We start from the raw sequence: 15226 nt of genomic DNA on the forward strand, positions 1-15226 counted from the left end.
TTATTCTAAAACATTCTAATGAAACACATAAATTTCAACACATTCAAATGCAGTTTAGTGTGATAGTGTAATGTTAGACCAGGTGAAACAGCGCTGCGTTACCTCACAAGTTTAATTTGTCTAATAAACTGACCTGTGAGTAGTAATTCTGCGTGTAGTTCGGTAGAATGAAATGTCCATATTCCTTTTATATCCGCGGGACTCGCGTCGCGTGTGGAGCTGATAGCTGTCTCTTAGCAATCCCGACCTGCTTCATATCACAGTCATGATAAAAACATTGATGTATGTACTCATCCATAAACATTATTAGATCGGTCGGCTTGACGTTGATGACAAGATCCATAATTCTTAGCAAATGTGGCGTCATCAAACTACACCTTTGTTATTGTAAGAGGTTAGAGACCCCTAGCGGAGAAAAATTCCATACTGTATGTTGAAAATAACTTTTCTGTAGGAGGGACATCTATATGACCTCTTAAAAACTACAGACAAGTCTGATCTCATCCTGAGGAAATTTACTTTTGACATCTCGTGTACCTACCATTAACTCGCTCTCCAGATTCCTCTTATGATCGCCTACGGTTGCTATTTGGGATTGTTTGCTTGGCTGATGTTATTGTTTGGCATGTGTTTATGTTGCGACCTAGAAGTATAGAAGTATTGTTTTATAATTTTATAATTTCATAATGGGTATATGTTTAGAATTCTGTAAGGGAAAGCATTATAATTTCATTTGATAAATATTCTGGATATTATTCGGGTATATGTTACTGAGAGGTGAAAGTTCAGTTACGATGATGTCATCAGCGAGCGCACGCGCAGAAGGGGGAGAAACAGAGACGAGTGAAGTGATCGTCTAAAATATCACTGATGCATGAAGATTTTGTGTTGCTTTGTGTAAAAAAATAATTCCAACAGAACTGGCAAAATAAAGTTGCAAAAGAGAAGACGGAGTCTGTTTTAAGGGTGCAACATGAACTTGGTGTTTCTGCTCGGTTGGAGTTAATCACGAAGCAAGCAAGATGAGCCACGAGTGATTCAACATCGTCAAAAACTGCAGTGCTCCAGACGAAACAGTGAAGGTAAAAGTTTTCTATCATGTCAAAAGTGCAACAGATGTCGTCTGAGTGGGAAACGCTTGTAGCTGAGATAGAAGAAAAGTTACTGACACTGACAGCATCAAATTTGAACGATATATGCTGGGCACTCAGTCTAACAGTGGAAACAAGTGAAAAAGACCTACCTCGTAAGCTACGGAGAAATATCCTCCAGTATTTGGAAGGGGAAGATGTTATTTCACAAGAGGATGAAGGAATGTCTCTATTGCTGCAAGTAAATGACAAAATCGAGGAAATCAAAGGGAAAAGTGACGCTAATACAGTATTCCAGCCGCAACAAATCGCGGAAGAGCGCCGCCCGGTGGTCGAAAATGTTATTGCACCCGACAGTCCAAATGAACAAGGAGAAAATGTTTCTGGCCCAAATGCAACAGGAGCAGCTTCTCAAAATGTTTCCTTTGTCCATCCACTGTACAGAAGAGAATTAAAAATAATTGGACAAATTGGAGAACCAAATCAAAAGGATAAATTAGCATACACTAGTTTAGAAAGACAAATCCAAAGAGCACTAAAAAAAGGATATGATGAGGGAGAAGTCGTAGAAGCTGTCATTCAAGCTATAGCTCCAGGAACAAAACTGAAAAGTTATCTTGAAAGTAGAGTTGATCTGTCATTGCAAGCGCTCAGACAGATATTACGGACTCATTACATTGAGAGGGATGCTACAGACTTGTACCACTCTCTCACGCGTGCTGTTCAAGATTCAAAAGAAACACCCATTCAGTTTCTAGTGCGAGCAATGGATCTGAGACAACAAATTGTCTTTGCTTCAGAAAGAGCTAAATCTGGTTTGAAGTACAGTACAGAGCTAATCCAAAATCAGTTTCTCCAAACAGTACTCACTGGCCTCCATGATGATGCCATCCGTGCAGACATAAAGCCATACTTACAGGATTCAAAAGTTAAAGATGAAGTTCTTTTGGAGAAAATGACAGCTGCATACACTCTGGAAATGGAAAGAAAGAATAAGTTGTCAACTACATCAAAAACAAAGACAATAAAAATAGCAGCGGTTGGTGAGGAGGCGAGGAATGTGGAAAGGAAAGCTACATTCACAAACCAAACAATAAGAATAAACACTGTGAGACAAACAAACGTGATACACTGATGGAAAAGGTTGACCAAGGTAATAAAGCTATATGTGAAGCTATTCAGGACCTCACCACTCAAATTGCTAGTCTTCACCAGGCCTCTAAGCCCCAACCAATGAGAGTGAGTGAACAACCAAACCGAAAATATCGACCACAACCAAAGACTGTAAACAGGAAACAGTGCCAGCAGTGTCAATTGTCAAATCCGGATGGAAGATGTAATCACTGTTATAAGTGTGGCAGCGCAGAACACTGGGCATCAGGTTGTAGAATGAGAAATACCTCAGCCAATACAAGCAAAATTGAAATTCACTCTCATCCTGCCGAAAACGCTGAAAACGTGGAGCTGTTCAGCTTAAGAGCACCACTCACTGGCAAACAACGACAAACAGCCAAACTAGTAGGGAAAAGATGCCTGGTTCGAGCCTCCCTAGGGGGAGTTGACACTTCAATACTGTGGGACACTGGTTCACAAGTATCATTTATGTAAACAGCGTTTATATATCAATATATGCTTGGAAAAATTTTCTGATCTTTTGGCTGTTTTTTTTTCCACTTTTCTTTGTTTGATTCTTTATTTTTTATATCTAGCATTATGAGCTTTCTGAATACGCTTTAGTATCAGTGCTCGTCTCTTTTCTGCCATTCTGTTAATTACCTTGTTAGTAAACCAATACATCACAAACAAAAGCAGAACAGCTTGAATCTCCTCCATACTTATTATTAACATGTCGCTCAACGGATTACTGTCCGTCACAGACTGGGAGGAGCAGTCGAGTGCAGTTCTACGTCACCAGACTAATTTGCATAATCTTCCCGGTACTTTAGACCGCACTGTAAACGCAGAAAGAAACCGGTCTGGGGAAAAAAATGACTGGGAATAAAGTTCCTGGGACAAATTCTTCTGGGTAATTTCAGTGGAAACGCGGCTTTAATTTGTGTTCTGAAAATGAACGAAAGTCTTACGGGGTTGAAACAACATGAGGGCGAGTTATTACTGAAGGAATTTTCATTTTTGGGTGAACTAACCCTTTAATAACGCTGGAACACAGACAACTAAAGCACATTTATCACCTGCAGCAGCGCTTTGCTAGCTGGTTAATATACTTGACCAAACACTTCCTATATGAGATTTATCAGATCAACAAAATAAAATTAAATCTTACAACTAACATCTGCACAAAAGGGCAAGAATGCACAAAAGAACTCGACCGCTCTAGTCTGATGTATAACTGTCGTTGTGGATTCCCTTAACAGCGCACTGATACACGGGCAACTAAAGCACAGATCATTTACAACATTATAATCGATTACAATAGTTTTCTCATTATAATGCTAAGTATATGACAGATTGGCGCTGCACATTTTGCACTTAACTGTATTTCATGATCAAAGTGATTCCAGGGATCACTGCCTTTCAAATCCAGTTTCCCTTTATTTCACCGGTCTGGAAGGCGCGCAGTCTAACGCTGACCAATCAGATCTCAGGTACCACCCCCAAATGCTGCAATAACCAATCAGATCTCAGGTACCGCCCCCAAATGCTGCAATAACCAATCAGATCTCAGGTACCGCCCCCAAATGCTGCAATAACCAATCAGATCTCAGGTACCACCCCCAAATGCTGCAATAACCAATCAGATCTCAGGTACCACCCCCAAATGCTGCAATAACCAATCAGATCTCAGGTACCACCCCCAAATGCTGCAATAACCAGTCAGATCTCAGGTACCACCCCAAATGCTGCAATAACCAATCAGAAAAAATAGACAAATATATTTTTAAAGTCAGGGCTAACATCGCTTTTATGATCCATCATCGCTGTCATGAACGAGTACTCAAGTACTCCTGCCCATCCCTAGTTATTTTATTGTTGCAAAAAATAAATAAATTAAAAAGAACATGCCTAGAATTAAACATTCCTATTTAATTTTATTTTATTAATCAATAAATTCCACTAGAAACAAACCTTGTTGTATTATTTTAATTTAATACTGTGAAGCTGCTTTGATACAATCTGTATTGTGAAAAGCGCTATACAAATATACTTGACTTGACTTGACTAGAACATTATTATTTATTTCCCAAAACAATAACCAATCAGGAACCAAATACTAACGTTAGGGGAACAAAGCAAACGTAATACTTGGCTTTCAGAAATGAAAATTATGAAATTATTCCTGATGCAAAGAAAATTGGACATGTAAGAGCCAAATGCTGCTTTGTATTCAGGTTGTAATTCCTTTTGTCTAGCACTGGGTGGCGCATGTCTGTAAATTGGCCTCAGGTATAAAGGTAGCAAATACAGTGTTGTTGGCAGGTGTTTTTGCACGCGGCGCCTTGTATTTTTACGCTGATGGGAACTGCTATGGGCAATGTGCTGTATTGGAATAAATGGACCACTTTGGATTTCAACGTCAACATGTCTCTACATGTGTTTGTTAAGCTCAGGGCAATCAAGTGAGCGTAGAACTCGTATCATCTAGCGTGTCAGCCAGGCCTTCCCCGGGCTCAGGCACCTCAGTAGTTTAGTGTTAGACCGAACTCCTTAAACATTAGTCAAAAACCCCGCATCAGTTTGGACTTCAGTTTACAAACGTATACACACATACCCGGGTATAAAACAAACACGTGTTAAACGCAGGCAGACTGACCGTGGAGACTTTGCATGACTTTGCGAACTTTGAGTTAGGCCTACTCACTTAACAGCGAACCGTTTGATCGATTGTTTATCATGGAGGATACTCCTGCGATTGAATAGACTGCAATGCAAGCTGTTAGTAAAAACAGGAGTGTGGTTAACGTTGGTTATTACAAGGATTCTAAACGTGCAGAATCGCTTGTTGATAAACTAATTATGTTGCAAACAGACAGAAAGTCTAAATTGGACAACGCCAGCATAATTCGAAAATCGATGCAAGGTTTTAAAAAAAACACAAACCACAGTTACAAAATGCTCTGAAGGAACTGAAAGAAACATGTAATGATGCAAAACGTATTCATGAGTCTTTAGCCCTATTCGGACGGGACTAGTTTTCCAAACAACGTTTGAGTTACAATTCTTATCAACCTACGACTGTGATTTCATGTCTGTGATTTCATGTACGGATTCGGACGGGACTAACATCTCCGTGTTTATTACCGAGGTAGGAGTGTCTGTGTTTTACATGTAAGCATTGCAGAAGATCACGTGTTCAGAATGCCTGGATTGCGTATGGTCATATTTTGAAATTAAGTACTTTGAAATATAAAGTAAAACGTCCTAACGTATTTAGTGTTTTGTAAACATTTTATAAAATTTGTAGTATAAAAAAACTAAACATACATTTATCATCAGGATTTTATAGAACTGGGTTCTTTTGGCTCTTCTTGTTGATTTCACTTTTTTATTTCTTCGCAGTGTACCGAACACATCTACATCCATTATCGGTGCGCAAAAAAAGCAGAAACTTGAATACCGGCGTGATAGTGAGAGATAGTGAGAGACCAAAACACACAAGAAAAAGCGTTTCGGAAAAAAACATTTTCGGCAATCACAGACATCGCATTCGGACGGGATTAGATTTCTGTGAGGACCGCCGAGTTTGACGAAATTTCTTTAAAGTCCCCCTGTGAAACTTGTCCCGTCCGAATAGGGCTTTTGTTGAGTTTATTGCCTGTTGATGAAAACGGAAAACATGAAACTTGGTTTAAAGCAAAGATGATAGCTAACAATGATATTATTTCTGAAACAAAGGGAAAAAAATAAGAAAAGAAACAAGGTTAAGACACAAAAAAGGCGTAAAAATACATTTACAGAGAGTCACTTAACAAATACAAAATGATTGGCCTGAAGTCGAGTTTAGAGGGACTAAATATTAAAATCCCAGTAGTGCGAAAAGAGATAGAGAACTAATAGAGAAATGGGATAAAAAGATAATACCGGGAAGAGATTTAACATATGGTCAAGTAAAGACAGCTAGCAGATCTCCTTCAGCAATACAAATAGCTGAGCAGGAAGGTTGGTCCAAGACAGGAAAATACACCTTATTCCAAGAGGGTTATGCGTACAATAGGAAAATTGTAATAGAAATGGAAAACATTATAAAAATGTTAAAAATTGAAACAAAGGAGTTACAAAGAAACCTAGAGACAATGAGAGGACACAGAGCCATAGAAAGTTTGGGTCGAGAAGCTGAAGAGGAATGGGAGTGTGAGAGTCTGACAGATCTAGTGCACGGTGATATAAGACGACCTTTGACTCCGGCAAGCAGAGAGAATCCAGTTAAACAGCTGCAGTTTAATACTCCTCAGAGAAGAAATGAAGAAGATATTCAGTCAAAATTACTGGAATTAAAACTAACAAATGTAGTTAGAAAACAAATAGGCTCAAGGAAGCAAGGAGAAGATTATTGTACTTATACGGATCGAATACTAAAAGCGTCAGAACAAGCAAACCTAAATTCTGAAGCAATAACTAGATTAGTCCATACATGTACTGGTCATGCAGTATCTGCGGAAGCAATTGAGAAAGTCCATACCTTAACAGGAGTAGAAGATAAATATATTCAGTGAAGAAACATGCTAATTAATGAACATAGAGATCAAGTACCATTATTAAGTATTTGGTTATCCATAGAAGAAGAAATACCAATGTCAGACAAAGTAAGACTATTGGGAGATGTAGGGAGAAAAATACCAGGAGGAAATAGATTAGTGACAATCTTAAACACTGTAACAAACAAACAAATAGAGGAGAAATTGGCAGAATATGACTTAGAAACTCAAAATTTAAAGAGAAAGAATTATCAGCATAAAGAAGTTCAGAAACTAGAGAAAGATAATGTTGAAAAACAACAGAGTGTTCAAACAAATTACACAAAGCCTTACAAAACCCGGTTTCAAGCCAGACAAGTTGAGAAAGATAAATTTAGGCCAAAAACAGGAAATCAAAAACCGATGCCCTGGCAGAATACTGCAAGCAAGTTTAGAAGTGAGCAGAAAGGTAATGTATCAAATTGTAAGAATAGTGGATAAACATACATTTGAGCTTCAAGAAAATGGGCTATGGAGCAAGAGAAACTTAATTTTAGTCTGATGAGTGTTATAAACACGGGACATTCCTCGAGGAGGAAGGCAAGATAGAAGACCTTGCAGCGGTAATACACTGCGGCACATCGTAAATTTTGGTAGCGGGGTAGGCAAATAAATTATCCCTGATGAGGCCAGTGGAAAAGGAAACATATTCTTTTGGTCAGATAATGAGGCTTGGAATTTTCTGGATGGAACTAAAGTTAGTTACACTGTAAAAAAATTATTGTCAAATTAACAGTAACTTACTGGCAACAATTATCCAGTAGATGCTGTATTTCATTCAACAGTAAAATTACTGTAACACTAAATACAGTACTGTTAAGCATACTGTAAAATTAAATACATTATTTTACTGTAATTTTTTACCACATTAAAACACAGTATTACACCGTTGATTTTTAATAATACTGTAGAGTATTATACAGTTATGAAATGTTATTTTATTTACTTTTATAGGGCTACTGTGTTACCTGTAGAATATGTAGAAAATCTGTAGGAATATTATTTTAACTGTTAATAGAAAAAAGAACAATTGAAGCTTTAACTGCACAACAAGGTTTATTGTGTTTTTTTAAACAATACATTAGTAATAATAATAATGTAATATAATACAACAATAACAATCTCTTTAAAAGAAGACTAATGAACAATATATTTAATAATTAAGATCAGTGAAGAATTCATGTATTTCAATTCATGCAAAAATGATCCTGAACAGGTAAAAAAGAAACTTGACAGGTGAGGATGAAGGCCAGGTGAGGAGGGTATGGTGTCAAGTGGTAGAAGAGCGACAACACTTCTGATAATCCTGCAAGGAATGATAAGCACAAATCAATCAGAGGCAAAAAATACAACTAATAATAGAAAAAACCTAACTCACATTATCAACACCTTTTTAGGAGAATTTGTTTTTCCTATGGTATCCACCTTATTTTTCACGGAAGAGTGGCACGGCCATTTATAAATGAAATGTGTCTGGCTTCCGGTATCATCGGCTTATAGTTATTTCTAGCTGTACAAAAAAGCTTGTTATGCTTCTTGATATTTTGATGTATTGAATTTGTCATAATTGTAAACACTAGTTTGTAGCACAGAAAATAGCTTAGGTAGGCTACTTTAGTTTTAACATATAAGAAACGCGTTCAACATGGACACGCAAGCGGTTTTCTGTGGTAACGAACAAATACTCTATAAAAGAGAATGAACATGTCCTGTATCAGAAGCTAAAGTAATAAATATTGAGAAGGCAATGGCCCGTATTCTATATCTCTGACTCCAAACAATCGGCCACTGACCAGGGCTGCGTTTCCCCAAAGTATTGTAACCTTAAATTGATTATAGAGCAATTACCACCAATGGTCTCTACGATCAATTTGGCTTACAATGCTTACGACAGTCAGTTCCTTTCGTATATGTCTGTCGACTTTATGCTTACTAATTTTAATGATGAAAAAGACGTGCGTGAGCTCACGCCGTGAGAGGCGAATGTGAACGCTGAGCGGCAGCGGGTTAGATTAAATTAACGCAGATATGAGGTGTGTATAATTTAAACTAAATAACTCCCGCTTGCTTGATTAGAGCTAACAGTAGCTGCTGATCATTTCTCTTCTCTTCTGTTCAATTCTCGATTTTGAATTAAATTTCATTTAGATATATGCATAGATTTGATTTTAGATTTGATCAGAGATTTTAAATCGATTCTATGCATATATCAAATTGAAATTTGATTCAAAAGAGAATTCCCAATTTCAAAAGTACCGCCTCTTTTGAAACAAATCGTGACCCAAAGAATCGATTTGAATCCAATCATTGAATCAAAAGATTCCCACCCCTATTACATTTCATTATATTTTAACTTTACCTGTTGTCTTCATTATTTAATGTATGTTTGAGAACATTTAAAACTTAAAATAAATAAAAATTTGACATTGATTGTGATAATTATCAATACAGACTGATATGAAACATTTTATCAAGATGATTTTTGACCATATCACTCAACCCTATTTTTTACCATTTCATGTTTTAATTAAAACTTATTTAAAAAGATGTTACAATTATAATATAAAAATACAAATTATTTGACTTATACAAGGCATTTTTGTTAAATGTAAACTGTGAAGGGAACATAATTACATTTTAAAACAGACTATCAATTTGGAAAATGTATGGTTTAAGTCATTTCCACCCTTTTTGGATTTTTCTAAATACAGATTCAGACACAAATCATTTCTACAGATATGGGCTCCGCTGCACATCCCTAATATTACTCTTACCTTAATGATTTTGCCAATCATATTCTGCAAAGTCCCTGATGTAAGATGCAACGTGTGGATTAAAGGCCATGGTCTTCCTCCGAACAACCTTCCCACTCTTTCTGCTCACCTGGAACTGTGATGTTCATTTAGAATTTTCAGGATTTATCCTGACAAAAAACCTGTAAATACACAGAAAATATATATATATATATATATATATATATTCCAACTGAATCAAGAGTGATCACAATATCATCTGTAATAAGTCACATCACAATAGGATAAGCTCTAAACCATCACTTGTGCAAAATAAAAAGAATAGAAATCAATTTGAAACAAAAGTGTATGAATGAACATAGACTGAGGTAACTGCACAAGGTCCTGGCAGATCGCCAGGTCAGGTCCTCACAGACGTGTAAAAGAAAATTCTGATTTAGACAAAAATAATCGCGAATAAATCAATAAGAGGAATCGAAAATTACATTTTATAACAAGAATCCGAATCCTAACCTTGGGTATCCGATTTCAGGATACATTGATCGATTTTCAATTCCCAACCGTATGATATAAAATAATGAACTCGCAGGCGCTTCCACCGACTGGTAAATGGTAAAAATGGTAAATAACACAATTATTAGATCATTCTGACCTTAAAAGAGGATACATATGCAATCTATGTTTATAAAATTGCATTTATTAATCAAGTAGGCTAGCTATCAACATGAAGGAAATCCGCGTTACAGGCGTTATAGAACATAAGCCGCGGGCAGTTCTTCTAAAGACATTAACCTGGCTGCTACTATTTAGTTTGCGTAAAAAAAAATATATAAAGATTCATCACTAACCAGATATTTATGGCGAAAACTTGGCCGACAGACACAGCGACAATTCAAAGGCCTGCGCTCTCAACGTACTCAGGGAACTGAAGAGTTATTCATAAAACGGCAGCTTGTGGTTATTTTTCGCGGTCATTTCACGCGTACTACTGTATTTAAATTGACAGTAACATGTCCCAATGTCCCAAACTTCATTGAACCTAGAGTAGCCTATCATATTGTACACAGCTTATAGTAAAATGTTGAGAATAAATTAAATTAAATATCTAAATCCTGGTCAGCTACTCTCTAAATAATTTTAAAGTTAGAATCCATGCATACAAATATTAAGATTTATTACTTACCATATGACGAAGTTCCAGGTCGGCAGAAACGACAGGTCTACACGATGCACTGACACAACAGAAAAACTCATTCTGCGCTCTCATGCACCCCCCACTGACAGGAATTAAGGCTGTTAATGGTCACCCAGTCCTGAAAATGTTTTATGTAAGGATAACGTTAGGCTTACGATCGGAGCTAAAAAGGATTTCGTGAGAATGTAAGAGCATGAGTATAACAGGATAAACGATGATATACTACAATTCAGACTGATAACGGCGTTAAAGATCGTAGAATGAAGCAGAACAAACTCATCGTAGCTTGCTTGTGTGTGTGAGACAGCAAGAATGCAGATTTACGGGGTAATAAAACTACTGATAGCGTGTCTCTGGATGGAGCAAAGTTAAAGCAAACCTGAACGTGAATAAAAGTGTTCAATAACATGGGTCATATAGGATACAAAGTTAAATATGAAATGAGACTGACATGGCAGAGCGAGTAAATGAGGCTGTGAGCAAATAATTTAAATTTGTTGGCAATGGCTTGGATATCTGACACCGTAAGTATATGAATTAAGAAAACCCTTGACAGAAGGGGAATATGTGTTAGTGGATTTTTAGAAGGGGAATAAAGCCCAATTTAAAGAGAAAAATCCTCTAACACATAAAACAAGAACTTGGGATCTTGAGAACTTGGAACTTTAAAAGTAAATACTGAAGAGTGTTTAAGAAGGAGCCGAATGATTAATGACTAAGAGATGTCTTATACAGAGAGCTCAACTTTATGTTATATCTTTCAGGAGATAGAGTCTGAAACGAGATATTGGGCTAACAGAGGTGTCCCGGAATAACACAGTGATGAGATAACGACATTGTTTAAGTCAATTATTGTGGTAACATGGATAAACATAGCAATATTTATGGTGGTATTATGGGTTGTAGTCAAAATTTTAATAACAGTTTGACTATAATAAATCAAGACACTGAGGAAAAAAGGTACAAAAAGCATGCAACCTTTGTGATAGACAAAGAGATTGATATGGACAATCTAAAAGAGAAAACAATTGATTTGGAATCTAAAGAATCATTATGATAGGAGGAAAATAAAAAAGTAAATGTTAGACATTTAATGAAGATTGCAAGGAGTAGTATACAAGAGAAATACAAAACTTTGCAGAAGTTAAGACATCCAATTCCTATTTAAATGATATAGTGAATCCAATAAAAAGCTGGAATAACTTTAGGAGGAGAGAAGTATTCAGTGCAGAAAAAGTTTCATTAAGTTAGTATTAAAACAGATACATTTTGAGGAAAATGTCTAAATGACAATTGTAATGAATGTGATAAAACGAGATACAATGGTAAATTACATATAATGTGTAGTATTAAGTTATTAAAAGATTTAAGCAATCAAGTTTGAAATCAAACTTGAAAAGCTAGAGAGATGAATTGGATAGGCTATATATGTGTGTGAAATTGGAAAATGTGAAAATAACTATAATGCAAAAGCAAGTACAAAGATGAGTGTTTAAGGCTAACATTTTCAGATGGAAATAAAATTAAGACTCAAAGATATAGAGAAACAACAGAGAATAATACAGTAACTAGTCAGATGATAATACAGTTTAGACTGTGTGATGTGCTGGAAGATGTAGCAATGCACAAGTATGGGGAAATAATTCCAATCAAAATCAAGGGTCTGGTAAAAGGCTCATAATTAGGGCATTAAAGTAAGAGTACAGTAAATAATACAGAATGGGTAAAATATTATCATATACCTTTAGTCTTGATAAGATGATGTAAAAAACGATGAAGTAATAATTACATGGGAGATTTCTAAAGAAATTCCAGAGTATTATATCAGACAAAAGACCTGCCATAATAAGCATATAAAATAGCATGGGATTTTATTGATAATTTGTCAGAGGAAAAGGGATTGTTCAATTTGAGTACATTCTGGAATGTAAAGTATTTTGGAGGAATGAGTCCAAGCATATATGCAGGACGGGCATATTTGAGTCAGAAATGGGACAGTAATATTAGAAGGAATTATATAAACCAAGGGATAAGCAGATTATTGTCAGACAGTGACTAAACGCCACCATTTCCATTCTCAGAAAACATAAAAAATTAATGGAAAGAATGGAAAATGGAGAGCCAGAGAAAATTAAGAGTACTGAATAAAGCAACGTGTGTCTAATAACATAAACGCAGAGAACTAGAGACTTGAGATAGCAGTACATCTCAACATGATATACAGCAGACTGACCCTTACACGACCTTTCAGAGGCCCGGAGGAACATGGCATGTACAACATACGGGTAGATATACGTTTTATATATCTAGAACAAATATAACTTTATTCATTGATAACCATTGAACATTGTAATTAATGAGAAGAAGCTGAAGTGTATAAAGTTAAAGTATAATGTATTTATATGAGTCTAGAAAAACTGCAAGAAGAAAAGACATCAGAAGTGCTGGATTGTAAGTAGAAATGATGAATGCATGAGTTGTCTTTAATATGTTATTTGTACAGAAAGCTGATTTTGAGATGGGAGACCTATGTAAAGAATGGTTTTGATAAAAAATATGTGTGATACAATAACAATGATGGATTGATGGAATATTGTGTGAAAGCATTTGAGTTGATAATGTATTTTAGCACAGATGTGTTTGAGAGATATAGAAACTTGAAATGCTCCACCCAGAGGTCAAAGAATTTTACAATGATTTAGATGCACAGACTGGATTATGAAAGACCAAACTGTTTATACATGAGTTGCATGGTAGATTTACCATGGATGTTATAACAGTGATAAAATGTGATAGAGTATTTTATTTTATAGACAGAAACATTGATGGGGCCCTGCAGGAGACAGGATCAGCCACTCCAGACACAATTGTCTCGTCAGAGCATCGAGATAAAACAAGCGGCCCAAGGGAAGGTAGTAATACCACAGTCCTTCATTCCAAAGATCAGTTAGTCTGATTAATGGAAGGTGGCAGTACGTATCTGTGTAAAGACTCTGAGAGACAATTAATTGGAGAATGTTATTATGAAATGAATCATGGTAAACTGAAGCAAGTAAATTTGGATGTTATTTGATTAAAAAAAAATAAAAAAATTAAAAAACTTGGCCTTCTGGAGATTTGGTAAACAGGAGATCCTGGGTGGAACACTGAATGAACATTTTCAAATGAATGTTGTTACTGAGACAAGAAGAGTGTATTCCCAATTGTCAAAGTATGACAAAAAGAGAAAATGCTATGTGCAGTATTTGACTTTGGACATAAAAGAATAAATTGGCATAAGGGGCGTGTTAAGTAAACATGCAATTTATTCTATTAGAACGCCTCATATATATGGGCTGATATGATATTAATCACCATTGTAGTTTTAGAAGTGAAATATATGTATGCAATTTATTCTGTATTAATCTGTGTATGTATGTTACTAACTAACTGTAGTATAACCAAGTAGAATAGAGTGTTATAAGGAAAGACACTGTAGCTTGTTTTTGTAAAAGTCTTTTATTGGTGAATCTGGTTTATTAACCCTCAGACGGTCTTCGTTTCGGAGTCACATCCTGGCCCTAAAAATGAAACTTCCTCCATCCCAGTAATACCAATGCAATTTATTTTTGTTCCATAATATTTATTCTTTTTAATTTTGTATTTTGAGATCATTTTATTGAATTTATTAATATTTATGCAATATTTATGGTCTATTTTTGCCATTGAAATTAATAAAAAAAATGATATAAATATATGTATTTTTTTTATTTTTTATTTATGCAGTATTTTAGTTTAATATAGAGTCTAGGCCTTCAAAAAAATGGTTGAAGCAGATTAGCACCATCTGGTGAGAGTTTGGAGAGAAAGCGTAGGAGCATGGTGTAACCACTAGATGGCATCTACAGTTCTCTATGGAGAGGCATGTGAATTCCCTAGGTGTTGATGGACACATTTACTTTTTTTTGTACAGAAGTTGTAACAAAAAATGCAAATCATTCAATTATAACACTTTTGTAAAATAATATTAAATTTTTTTATTTCTTTTATTTTTTTTCATTTTTTTTTTTCAATTTCCCATTCATTTCTATGGGGGTCATTTTTGACCGAAGACCACAAGTGTGACTATTTTTTTTTTACGACCACTTAGCATTCTCGAATCATGACTTTTTTTGTGTGTGAACATACCTAATGCCATACAAGTCACCAAGTTTTGTAACATTCCAATGAAGCTGTGATTTTTAAAAATTCAAAACAGATTTTTTGTAATCAAAATTTATTGGTGTTTATGTGTATAAAAGTGTGTGTGTATGTGGGTGGGTGTGTCTTTTTTGTACTCTTGATGTTGTAGAGTGTCACCCCTTTACAGCGGTGTACCTTTTTTTAGGATTGAGGCCGATTTGTAGATTGTACACACAAAAATTCTGAGAATTAATTTTTTTTTTCCATTTCTGACCGAAGACCAAAATCGTCACTATTTTTTTTACGACCACTTAGCATGCTCGGATCATGACC

The 15226-nt window shown here is 35.6% G+C and overlaps 1 long non-coding RNA gene across 1 annotated transcript; it reads right to left on the bottom strand.

The window, feature by feature from the left end:
• Positions 1-7959: 7959 nt before the first annotated feature.
• LOC311095970 lies at positions 7960-10870 on the bottom strand. Its single transcript, XR_014608932.1, has 3 exons — positions 10721-10870; positions 9559-9719; positions 7960-8090 (listed from the first exon to the last, which is right to left on the bottom strand). It is a non-coding gene; the product is annotated as an uncharacterized lncRNA (long non-coding RNA).
• Between the last annotated feature and the right edge of the window lie 4356 nt (positions 10871-15226).

Source organism: Abramis brama (genome assembly GCF_963993115.1).
Source record: "Abramis brama genome assembly, chromosome: 1".
Taxonomy (NCBI): domain Eukaryota; kingdom Metazoa; phylum Chordata; class Actinopteri; order Cypriniformes; family Leuciscidae; genus Abramis; species Abramis brama.